The sequence below is a fragment of the Podarcis liolepis genome (genome assembly GCF_965112155.1).
Source record: "Podarcis liolepis genome assembly, contig: SUPER_9_unloc_1, whole genome shotgun sequence".
NCBI classification, from domain to species: Eukaryota; Metazoa; Chordata; class Lepidosauria; order Squamata; family Lacertidae; genus Podarcis; species Podarcis liolepis.
The window spans coordinates 770,900-782,030 of NW_028148963.1; positions in this window are offsets into that span (position 1 = coordinate 770,900).

Consider the following 11,131-nt stretch of genomic DNA (forward strand, 5'->3'; position numbering starts at 1 on the left):
TCCAAATGGTCCCAATACTTCACATCTGTATTTAACAATCTACACAGTGAACTCAAAGGAAATGAGACCACTAAAAATAAAATCAATAAACTCCAGGAGTGGCCAAGGGTAGAAGAAGAGGAAATTAGAGAGATAGTTAAAAATTTCAAATCGGGGAAATCTCCTGGGCCAGACGGTCTACCAATAGAATTATTCAAGACCTATATAGATTGGTGGGCAGAACCCTTAGCTCAATTGTTTACTCTCATAGATAAATATGGGATCATACCTGAGATATGGTTAAGATCAATAATTATCCCAATCTTTAAAAATGGCGACCCAAAAGAACCAAGGAATTACAGACCGATAAGCCTATTATCAGTGATAGGGAAAATCTACGCTAAGCACCTTTTATCTAAACTTCTTACCTGGATGAAAAATCTAAATTTACCAGGGAAAGAACAAATAGGTTTCTCCAAAGGTTGCTCTACATTAGACCACTGCCTTATACTTATGCATTTGGTTGAAAAATATAGATCCCAAAGGCAATCTAAGATATATGCTGCTTTTGTAGACTTTCGTGGTGCATTCGACTCAATTGACCGCCCAAAGCTGTGGAGGAAACTCGCAGAATTAAAAATTGATCAGCGCTTATTGATTCTAATACAAAATCTATACTCTTCCAATACCTGTCAAGTCAAACTTAACACCAAAGGTCACCTTTCATCAGACATCCCAAACTCGAAAGGGGTAAAACAAGGGTGTATTCTCGCTCCCTTTCTATTTAATTTATTTTTATCAGACTTGCCAGATCACCTCCAAAAAATAGAATCACATGCCCCTAAACTTAATCAGAAACCAGTTCCTCTCTTATTATACGCAGATGATGCTGTCCTACTATCATTAACGAGCTTGGGTCTGAAACGTCTTATATCTTCTCTGATCCTTTACTGCGAATGTAACAAACTCTCTATAAATTATGAGAAGACAAAAATTTTGGTCTTCTCGAATGGTTGGAAATTAGAGAAATGGAAAATAAGAGGGCAAGAAATCCAACAAGTGAAAATCTATAGGTATCTGGGAATTTTATTCCAGAGCAATTTAGGGTGGGCAAATCATCGCACAAATGCCATAAAACAGGCAAAGTGTACCTCATCAGCAGTTGCCCGTTTTTATTATCAGAAAGGTAATCAATTTATTCCTGCGGCCAATCAGATATTTCAAACAAAAGTGCAATCCCAGATATTCTATGGAATCCCGCTATGGGTCCAAGCATATAACAGTGATTTAAAAAAGATTCACTCCAGCTTTCTGAGACGTATTCTTGGACTCCCAGCTGTGATTAAATATGAAACAATGTGTGCAGAAATAGGCATACACACAATGGAATATTGGGCATGGTCCACCTCAATAAAGTACTGGCTACGCTGCCATTTTCGCTGCCCTCCATCAAGTCTGCTCGCTGATTTGCTCAAAGACTCCTATAAATCAAGATGGTATCAGTACCTCGAAAAAAAGATTGAATCTTTAGGCATCGAGCTGGAGCCCCTGTACAATTCTAATGAGCAATACATTTTCCATAATATCCAAACTAGACTAAAGGATGTCGAGAGACAAAATATTATGGCAGCTGTAAACAAAATTTGCTCCCCCATATTCTATGATTTAAATATCTTAGATAGCAGAGCCAATTACGTCACTAAATTAATAATCCCAGCCCAACGTAGGGCTTTTATGCTGGCCCGTTTGAATGTTTTTCCCTCAGCATTTGTCAGGGGAAGATATCAAAACATTCCTAGAAACAAGAGATTCTGCAGATGTTCTATGAATGTCCCGGACACTGTAGAGCATATTCTCTTTCATTGCCCATTGTACAGTATCCCACGTCAACGCGTGCTGTCCCCTCTTTTGGGTGGTCTGGAACCCCAGCAAGGTGAATGTGTGGGATTCTGCCTATCCGACGTCGACCAAAGGGTAACGGCGGGGGTAGCCGAGTTTTTGGTAGCAGTCCTCCAAGGAGCAGGTTAACAACGAAAACCACTGATTTTATATGTATATATATATATATGTATGTAGCCAACTGCTGCCTTTTATATATATCTCAAAGCTTTTATATGTTATTTCCTCTTTTATGGTTTTATTTGCACAATGCCTAATAAAGGTTTGATAAGTAAGTAAGTAAGACTGCCAAACCTTTCAGGGGACCATTTTCAATCTTTTGGCACCATTTTTGAGTGAATTGCCTAAAGTCAGATTTTTCTGAAAAAAATCTTTTTCCGCCGGTTAAGTTGTTGAGGGCTGATTTCTTGTCCTGTGATAAAAAGCCTTCTGTTTCCATCACCAGAGCTTTCAGGGGAACATTTTCAAGCTTTTGGCACCATTTTTGAGTGAATTGCCAAAAGTCAGATTTTTCCTGAAATTGTGACCCCGGGGCTTAGGGATTTTTTCAAGAAAATACTTTCCGCCGGTTAAGTTTTTGAGGGCTGATTGCTTGTCCTGTGATAAACAGCCTTCTGTTTCCATCACCAAAGCTTTCAGGGGAGCATTTTCAAGCTTTTGGCACCATTTTTGAGTGAATTGCCTAAAGTCAGATTTTTCTGAAAAAAATCTTTTTCCGCCGGTTAAGTTGTTGAGGGCTGATTTCTTGTCCTGTGATAAAAAGCCTTCTGTTTCCATCACCAAAGCATTTTCAAGCTTTTGGCACCATTTTTGTGTGACTTGCCAAAAGTCAGATTTTTGCTGAAAAAAATCTTTTTCCGCCGGTTAAGTTGTTGAGGGCTGATTTCTTGTCCTGTGATAAAAAGCCTTCTGTTTCCATCACCAAAGCTTTCAGGGGAGCATTTGCAACCGGTTGACACCATTTTGAGTGAATTGCCAAAAGTCAGATTTTTCCTGAAATTGTGACCCCGGGGCTTAGGGATTTTTTCAAAAAACTCTTTTCTGCCGGTTAAGTTTTTGAGGGCTGATTTCTTGTCCTGTGATAAAAAGCCTTCTGTTTCCATCACCAAAGCTTTCAGGGGAGCATTTTCAAGCTTTTGGCACCATTTTTGAGTGACTTGCCAAAAGTCAGATTTTTGCTGAAAAAAATCTTTTTCCGCCGGTTAAGTTGTTGAGGGCTGATTTCTTGTCCTGTGATAAAAAGCCTTCTGTTTTGACTGCCAAACCTTTCAGGGGACCATTTTCAATCTTTTGGCACCATTTTTGAGTGAATTGCCTAAAGTCAGATTTTTCTGAAAAAAATCTTTTTCCGCCGGTTAAGTTGTTGAGGGCTGATTTCTTGTCCTGTGATAAAAAGCCTTCTGTTTCCATCACCAGAGCTTTCAGGGGAACATTTTCAAGCTTTTGGCACCATTTTTGAGTGAACTGCCAAAAGTCAGATTTTTGCTGAAATTGTGACCCCGGGGCTTAGGGATTTTTTTCAAAAAACTCTTTTCTGCCGGTTAAGTTTTTGAGGGCTGATTTCTTGTCATGTGATAAAAAGCCTTCTGTTTTGACTGCCAAACCTTTCAGGGGAGCATTTTCAATCTCTTGGCACCATTTTTGAGTGAATTGCCAAAAGTCAGATTTTTCCTGAAATTGTGACCCCGGGGCTTACGGATTTTTTTCAAAAAACTCTTTTCTGCCGGTTAAGTTATTGAGGGCTGATATCTTGTCCTGTGATAAAAAGCCTTCTGTTTCCATCGCCAAAGCTTTCAGGGGAGCATTTGCAACCGGTTGGCACCATTTTTGAGTGAATTGCCAAAAGTTAGATTTTTGCTGAAAAAAATCTTTTTCCGCCGGTTAAGTTGTTGTGGGCTGATTTCTTTTCCTGTGATAAAAAGCCTTCTGTTTCGAGTGCCAAACCTTTCAGGGGAGCATTTGCAACCGGTTGGCACCATTTTTGAGTGAATTGCCAAAAGTCAGTTTTTTACTGAAATTGTGACCCCGGGGCTTAGGGATTTTTTCAAAAAACTCTTTTCTTCCGGTTAAGTTTTTGAGGGATCATTTCTTGTCCTGTGATAAAAAACCTTCTGTTTCGACTGCCAAAGCTTTCAGGGGAGCATTTTCAAGCTTTTGGCACCATTTTTGAGTGAATTGCCAAAAGTCAGATTTTTGCTGAAATTGTGACCCCGGGGCTTAGGGATTTTTTTCAAAAAACTCTTTTCTGCCGGTTAAGTTTTTGAGGGCTGATTTCTTGTCATGTGATAAAAAGCCTTCTGTTTTGACTGCCAAACCTTTCAGGGGAGCATTTTCAATCTTTTGGCACCATTTTTGAGTGAACTGCCAAAAGTCAGATTTTTCCGGAAATTGTGACCCCGGGGCTTAGGGATTTTTTCAAAAAAATATTTTCTGCCGGTTAAGTTATTGAGGGCTCATTTCTTGTCCTGTGATAAAAAACCTTCTGTTTCGAGTGCCAAAGCTTTCAGGGGAGCATTTGCAACCGGTTGGCACCATTTTTGAGTGAATTGCCAAAAGTCAGATTTTTGCTGAAATTGTGACCCCGGGGCTTAAGGATTTTTTTCAAAAAACTCTTTTCTGCCGGTTAAGTTTTTGAGGGATCATTTCTTGTCATGTGATAAAAAGCCTTCTGTTTTGACTGCCAAACCTTTCAGGGGAGCATTTTCAATCTTTTGGCACCATTTTTGAGTGAATTGCCAAAAGTCAGATTGTTCCTGAAATTGTGACCCCGGGGCTTACGGATTTTTTTCAAAAAACTCTTTTCTGCCGGTTAAGTTATTGAGGGCTGATTTCTTGCCCTGTGATAAAAAGCCTTCTGTTTCCATCGCCAAAGCTTTCAGGGGAGCATTTGCAACCGGTTGGCACCATTTTTGAGTGAATTACCAAAAGTCAGATTTTTGCTGAAAAAAATCTTTTTCCGCCGGTTAAGTTGTTGAGGGCTGATTTCTTTTCCTGTGATAAAAAGCCTTCTGTTTCGAGTGCCAAACCTTTCAGGGGAGCATTTTCAAGCTTTTGGCACCATTTTTGAGTGAACTGCCAAAAGTCAGATTTTTCCGGAAATTGTGACCCCGGGGCTTAGGGATTTTTTCAAAAAAATATTTTCTGCCGGTTAAGTTATTGAGGGCTGATTTCTTGTCCTGTGATAAAAAACCTTCTGTTTCGAGTGCCAAAGCTTTCAGGGGAGCATTTGCAACCGGTTGGCACCATTTTTGAGTGAATTGCCAAAAGTCAGATTTTTCCTGAAATTGTGACCCCGGGCCTTAGGGATTTTTTCAAAAAAATATTTTCCACCGGTTAAGTTATTGAGGGATGATTTCTTGTCCTGTGATAAAAAGCCTTCTGTTTCCATCGCCAAAGCTTTCAGGGGAACATTTTCAAGCTTTTGGCTCCATTTTTGAGTGAATTGCCAAAAGTCAGATTTTTCCTGAAATTGTGACCCCGGGCCTTAGGGATTTTTTCAAAAAACTCTTTTCTGCCGGTTAAGTTATTGAGGGCCGATTTCTTGTCCTGTGATAAAAAGCCTTCTGTTTCCATCGCCAAAGCTTTCAGGGGAGCATTTGCAACCGGTTGGCACCATTTTTGAGTGAATTGCCAAAAGTCAGATTTTTCCTGAAAATAGGACGATTCTCCAGAGATAGGGTTGTAAACAACGAAGGCTTACGCCTACTTGAATTATGTAACAACTTTAATTTGCAGATTGTGAACGGTTCAACAAAAGGCGATAGAAGCGGGGAGTTTACATACTTCTCCCCCCGAGGATGCAGTGTCATCGACTATATTCTTGTCCCTTATAATATTATAAATTCAATCATGGACCTCAAAATTGGAACGCGTACTGAAAGCGACCATCAGCCATTATTGTTGTCTATTAACTTAAAGGACGAAACCAAAATAACCAAGTACAATATCATAGAACCTTCTCAATACAAACAAATGACCCAATTAAAATGGTCCCAGGAAATGAGTGCAGCAGTGAGGCAAAAACTTACAGCCAACCTGAGAAAACAAGTATTATCCAACTTAAAGACCACTAATCCCCACAGTGATATTCCGAAAATTTATAATGAAATCTTCCAAATGTTCGTAGAGCTTAGTACTCCACCTAAAGTTTGGGTACTTAAACATAGCGCTAGCCCTTGGTTTGATGATGAATGTTTCCAACTAAAAAGAAAGCTGCGCCAAACATTTAAAAATAATCGCGCTAAACTAGAGCCCTCTTATCTTGATGAAAAAAGACAATACCATTACATTCTGGCCGAAAAGAAACAGAAATATGCAACCCAAAAATGGCTACAATTACTCGACTCAATTCAGAGTAAAAACAACAAAGCGTTCTGGAACCTGGTGTACGGAGGATTGAAAGCCGAAAACCAACTAACTCTACCACCAATTGCAGAATCCAAATGGTCCCAATACTTCACATCTGTATTTAACAATCTACACAGTGAACTCAAAGGAAATGAGACCACTAAAAATAAAATCAATAAACTCCAGGAGTGGCCAAGGGTAGAAGAAGAGGAAATTAGAGAGATAGTTAAAAATTTCAAATCGGGGAAATCTCCTGGGCCAGACGGTCTACCAATAGAATTATTCAAGACCTATATAGATTGGTGGGCAGAACCCTTAGCTCAATTGTTTACTCTCATAGATAAATATGGGATCATACCTGAGATATGGTTAAGATCAATAATTATCCCAATCTTTAAAAATGGCGACCCAAAAGAACCAAGGAATTACAGACCGATAAGCCTATTATCAGTGATAGGGAAAATCTACGCTAAGCACCTTTTATCTAAACTTCTTACCTGGATGAAAAATCTAAATTTACCAGGGAAAGAACAAATAGGTTTCTCCAAAGGTTGCTCTACATTAGACCACTGCCTTATACTTATGCATTTGGTTGAAAAATATAGATCCCAAAGGCAATCTAAGATATATGCTGCTTTTGTAGACTTTCGTGGTGCATTCGACTCAATTGACCGCCCAAAGCTGTGGAGGAAACTCGCAGAATTAAAAATTGATCAGCGCTTATTGATTCTAATACAAAATCTATACTCTTCCAATACCTGTCAAGTCAAACTTAACACCAAAGGTCACCTTTCATCAGACATCCCAAACTCGAAAGGGGTAAAACAAGGGTGTATTCTCGCTCCCTTTCTATTTAATTTATTTTTATCAGACTTGCCAGATCACCTCCAAAAAATAGAATCACATGCCCCTAAACTTAATCAGAAACCAGTTCCTCTCTTATTATACGCAGATGATGCTGTCCTACTATCATTAACGAGCTTGGGTCTGAAACGTCTTATATCTTCTCTGATCCTTTACTGCGAATGTAACAAACTCTCTATAAATTATGAGAAGACAAAAATTTTGGTCTTCTCGAATGGTTGGAAATTAGAGAAATGGAAAATAAGAGGGCAAGAAATCCAACAAGTGAAAATCTATAGGTATCTGGGAATTTTATTCCAGAGCAATTTAGGGTGGGCAAATCATCGCACAAATGCCATAAAACAGGCAAAGTGTACCTCATCAGCAGTTGCCCGTTTTTATTATCAGAAAGGTAATCAATTTATTCCTGCGGCCAATCAGATATTTCAAACAAAAGTGCAATCCCAGATATTCTATGGAATCCCGCTATGGGTCCAAGCATATAACAGTGATTTAAAAAAGATTCACTCCAGCTTTCTGAGACGTATTCTTGGACTCCCAGCTGTGATTAAATATGAAACAATGTGTGCAGAAATAGGCATACACACAATGGAATATTGGGCATGGTCCACCTCAATAAAGTACTGGCTACGCTGCCATTTTCGCTGCCCTCCATCAAGTCTGCTCGCTGATTTGCTCAAAGACTCCTATAAATCAAGATGGTATCAGTACCTCGAAAAAAAGATTGAATCTTTAGGCATCGAGCTGGAGCCCCTGTACAATTCTAATGAGCAATACATTTTCCATAATATCCAAACTAGACTAAAGGATGTCGAGAGACAAAATATTATGGCAGCTGTAAACAAAATTTGCTCCCCCATATTCTATGATTTAAATATCTTAGATAGCAGAGCCAATTACGTCACTAAATTAATAATCCCAGCCCAACGTAGGGCTTTTATGCTGGCCCGTTTGAATGTTTTTCCCTCAGCATTTGTCAGGGGAAGATATCAAAACATTCCTAGAAACAAGAGATTCTGCAGATGTTCTATGAATGTCCCGGACACTGTAGAGCATATTCTCTTTCATTGCCCATTGTACAGTATCCCACGTCAACGCGTGCTGTCCCCTCTTTTGGGTGGTCTGGAACCCCAGCAAGGTGAATGTGTGGGATTCTGCCTATCCGACGTCGACCAAAGGGTAACGGCGGGGGTAGCCGAGTTTTTGGTAGCAGTCCTCCAAGGAGCAGGTTAACAACGAAAACCACTGATTTTATATGTATATATATATATATGTATGTAGCCAACTGCTGCCTTTTATATATATCTCAAAGCTTTTATATGTTATTTCCTCTTTTATGGTTTTATTTGCACAATGCCTAATAAAGGTTTGATAAGTAAGTAAGTAAGACTGCCAAACCTTTCAGGGGACCATTTTCAATCTTTTGGCACCATTTTTGAGTGAATTGCCTAAAGTCAGATTTTTCTGAAAAAAATCTTTTTCCGCCGGTTAAGTTGTTGAGGGCTGATTTCTTGTCCTGTGATAAAAAGCCTTCTGTTTCCATCACCAGAGCTTTCAGGGGAACATTTTCAAGCTTTTGGCACCATTTTTGAGTGAATTGCCAAAAGTCAGATTTTTCCTGAAATTGTGACACCGGGGCTTAGGGATTTTTTCAAGAAAATACTTTCCGCCGGTTAAGTTTTTGAGGGCTGATTGCTTGTCCTGTGATAAACAGCCTTCTGTTTCCATCACCAAAGCTTTCAGGGGAGCATTTTCAAGCTTTTGGCACCATTTTTGAGTGAATTGCCTAAAGTCAGATTTTTCTGAAAAAAATCTTTTTCCGCCGGTTAAGTTGTTGAGGGCTGATTTCTTGTCCTGTGATAAAAAGCCTTCTGTTTCCATCACCAAAGCATTTTCAAGCTTTTGGCACCATTTTTGTGTGACTTGCCAAAAGTCAGATTTTTGCTGAAAAAAATCTTTTTCCGCCGGTTAAGTTGTTGAGGGCTGATTTCTTGTCCTGTGATAAAAAGCCTTCTGTTTCCATCACCAAAGCTTTCAGGGGAGCATTTGCAACCGGTTGACACCATTTTGAGTGAATTGCCAAAAGTCAGATTTTTCCTGAAATTGTGACCCCGGGGCTTAGGGATTTTTTCAAAAAACTCTTTTCTGCCGGTTAAGTTTTTGAGGGCTGATTTCTTGTCCTGTGATAAAAAGCCTTCTGTTTCCATCACCAAAGCTTTCAGGGGAGCATTTTCAAGCTTTTGGCACCATTTTTGAGTGACTTGCCAAAAGTCAGATTTTTGCTGAAAAAAATCTTTTTCCGCCGGTTAAGTTGTTGAGGGCTGATTTCTTGTCCTGTGATAAAAAGCCTTCTGTTTTGACTGCCAAACCTTTCAGGGGACCATTTTCAATCTTTTGGCACCATTTTTGAGTGAATTGCCTAAAGTCAGATTTTTCTGAAAAAAATCTTTTTCCGCCGGTTAAGTTGTTGAGGGCTGATTTCTTGTCCTGTGATAAAAAGCCTTCTGTTTCCATCACCAGAGCTTTCAGGGGAACATTTTCAAGCTTTTGGCACCATTTTTGAGTGAATTGCCAAAAGTCAGATTTTTCCTGAAATTGTGACCCCGGGGCTTAGGGATTTTTTCAAGAAAATACTTTCCGCCGGTTAAGTTTTTGAGGGCTGATTGCTTGTCCTGTGATAAACAGCCTTCTGTTTCCATCACCAAAGCTTTCAGGGGAGCATTTTCAAGCTTTTGGCACCATTTTTGAGTGAATTGCCTAAAGTCAGATTTTTCTGAAAAAAATCTTTTTCCGCCGGTTAAGTTGTTGAGGGCTGATTTCTTGTCCTGTGATAAAAAGCCTTCTGTTTCCATCACCAAACTTTAAAGGGAACATTTTCAAGCTTTTGGCACCATTTTTGAGTGAATTGCCAAAAGTCAGATTTTTTCTGAAATTGTGACCCCGGGGCTTAGGGCTTTTTTCAAAAAAATATTTTCCGCCGGTTAAGTTTTTGAGGGCTGATTTCTTGTCCTGTGATATAAAGCCTTCTGTTTCGACTGCCAAACCTTTCAGGGGACCATTTTCAATCTTTTGGCACCATTTTTGAGTGAATTGCCTAAAGTCAGATTTTTCCTGAAATTGTGACCCCGGTGCTTAGGGATTTTTTCAAAAAAATACTTTCCGCCGGTTAAGTTTTTTTGGGCTGATTTCTTGTCCTGTGATAAAAAACCTTCTGTTTCCATCACCAAAGCTTTCAGGGGAGCATTTTCAAGCTTTTGGCACCATTTTTGAGTGACTTGCCAAAAGTCAGATTTTTGCTGAAAAAAATCTTTTTCCGCCGGTTAAGTTATTGAGGGCTGATTTCTTGTCCTGTGATAAAAAGCCTTCTGTTTCCATCACCAAAGCTTTCAGGGGAGCATTTGCAACCGGTTGGCACCATTTTGAGTGAATTGCCAAAAGTCAGATTTTTCCTGAAATTGTGACCCCGGGGCTTAGGGATTTTTTCAAGAAAATACTTTCCGCCGGTTAACTTTTTGAGGGCTGATTTCTTGTCCTGTGATAAACAGCCTTCTGTTTCCATCACCAAAGCTTTCAGGGGAGCATTTTCAAGCTTTTGGCACCATTTTTGAGTGAATTGCCTAAAGTCAGATTTTTCTGAAAAAAATCTTTTTCCGCCGGTTAAGTTGTTGAGGGCTGATTTCTTGTCCTGTGATAAAATACCATCTGTTTTGACTGCCAAAACTTTAAGGGGAGCATTTGCAACCGGTTGGCACCATTTTTGAGTGAATTGCCAAAAGTCAGATTTTTGCTGAAATTGTGACCCCGGGGCTTAGGGATTTTTTCAAAACACTCTTTTCTGCCGGTTAAGTTATTGAGGGCTGATTTCTTGTCCTGTGATAAAAAGCCTTCTGTTTCCATCGCCAAAGCTTTCAGGGGAGCATTTGCAACCGGTTGGCACCATTTTTGAGTGAACTGCCAAAAGTCAGATTTTCACTGAAATTGTGACCCCGGGCCTTAGGGATTTTTTCAAAAAAATATTTTCTGCCGGTTAAGTTTTTGAGGG